The 2,073-nt window shown below is 45.3% G+C and overlaps 1 pseudogene; it reads right to left on the bottom strand.

Annotated features, from left to right (window-relative positions):
* Window positions 1–422: 422 nt before the first annotated feature.
* Window positions 423–1,630, bottom strand: LOC100944578 (annotated as a pseudogene).
* Window positions 1,631–2,073: the final 443 nt, after the last annotated feature.

The following is a 2,073-nucleotide window of genomic DNA, read 5'->3' on the forward strand; positions in this document are numbered from 1 at the left end:
GCATGAGATACAGCCCGCCCCCCCAAAGTGTGGGATGGCAAAAATGGGAAAAAATCTCCAACCAAACGCAGTAGCCAGCATTGAGGCTGGTTTATCTTTGTGCTTTAGTGATGAGGAACTAAATTGGAAGGGGAGAAAAAAATCCACCCGTGAAATATCCCACCTTCAGGTAATTTTTCAGGGAATCTCCTGAGTTATGAAATGTTTGAGTTAAAAAAAAAAAAAGAAAAAAGAAAAAAAGAAAATCAGCCTATTATAACTTTTTTTTTTTTTTTAATGACTGAACTAGTAGAAATCCACAAGTGATGGTTCAGACACGGTGCTTCTGAAGTGTTTCATCCCTCCTGGCCAGGCACAAGCTGCATCAAGGAGAGGGTGGACCCCCCCACTTCCGCTCAGGCATCAGGAGACAGATGGAGCCATTACTGTTGAGCGCCAGCGGCAGCTGCAACAGGCATCCCAAGGGGGTTGGCAGAAGCAATCACTGGCGCGCCTGCCAGAGGTTTAAGAGGTGAAGGAGTAGGCACCGAAGAAATCCCTGACTTCTTGTTGGTGCTGCTTACAAACATACTGCCTCCTGGCATGCTAGTTGAACCCATTCGAGCCTGATCCTTCACAATAGTATAGAAATAAGGATGCTCCATGGCCTCTCTTGCGGTAAGCCGTGACTGGTGGTCATATCGCAGCAGCTTGTCCAGGAAATCCAAGGCCTCAGGGCTCACAAGGTGCTGGTTTTCACTGTGGACGAAGCGCTCCCATCGCTTACGAGAATGTCTGCCTAAGAGATTACTGAAACGTGGATCTAAGTCAATGTTGTATTTGTCAATATAGTCATATAAATCTTCCGTCCCCAGAACCTTGGCTATCCTCACCAACTGATCATAATTGTCATGACCGTGGAAAAATGGCTCCTTCCGAAAGATCATACTTGCCAGCATACACCCCAAGCTCCACAAATCCAAACTGTAATCATACATCTGATAGTCTACAAGTAGCTCAGGACCTTTAAAGTATCGGGAAGCAACTCGGACATTATATTCTTGGCCAGGATGATAGAACTCAGCCAAACCCCAGTCTATGAGCCGTACCTTTCTTTGTTCATGATCAATCATGACATTATGCGGCTTCACATCTCTGTGCATTATTCCCATGCTGTGACAATAATCCAGGGCCTTCAAAATCTCATACATGTAAAATCGAATATCATAGTCTGTTAACATCTGGTACAACTGCTTGAAGTCTGTGTTGTGTACGAGTTCAAAAACCAAGGCAGGGGTTCGTGACACAGGGTCTTTTACGATGTCTACCAATGTGATGATATTGGGACCTCCTCTCAAATTCTCCAAAATCTTTATTTCACGCTTAATTTTCTTCTTCTTTACTGGCTTCAGAACTTTAATAACAATGTTTTCATTATTTGTGACGCTGACAGCTTCAAATACTTCACTGTATTTACCCCGTCCTAATTTTCCAACAAGCTGGTAGTCATCTTGATTTCCCCATTCCACCACATGTGACTCATAATCCCAGTATTCTCGGGGTCTATGCGTATTAACGTCTGTGTAAACTCTGGCCCTGCTTGGCACGGGTCCCGACATGTCAGACAGGTTGGCGGATAAAGTTGGACTTGATGTTTAGAGATGTGGCAAGTCACCGTGTTCAGAGGTAGCTGGGGGTAAGACCTTGTTTCAGACTTGTTTTCAAACTGTGGTGGTAGCGGCAGCAGTTGCGTCCCCTCTCCCCTCTTCTCACACAGACAATATAGCGGCGGCAACAGAGGAGACACAATACTCTGCCGCCAGCCGCAGGGACCAGAGTGAGGCAGAAGCCTCCGCCGGAAGCGGAAACCCCCTCCTACTAGGAGGCGGGGCAAAACTGCTTACCTAGGGTGCCGCCTTTGTGACGTTGCATGACTGTCAATGACTGTCAACGACATATATATTTAATGATTTATCAAGGCATTCTTACACCATTTTTGAAAGCTTTTAGTTACTAAACCTTTATGATGCATATTAAAATACATCTTACTTGTAGTCCCAGCTACTCGGGAGGCTGAGGCAAGAGAATCGCATA

This window comes from Otolemur garnettii, unplaced genomic scaffold, assembly GCF_000181295.1.
Source record: "Otolemur garnettii isolate 467f Iridium unplaced genomic scaffold, OtoGar3 scaffold00009, whole genome shotgun sequence".
Taxonomy (NCBI): domain Eukaryota; kingdom Metazoa; phylum Chordata; class Mammalia; order Primates; family Galagidae; genus Otolemur; species Otolemur garnettii.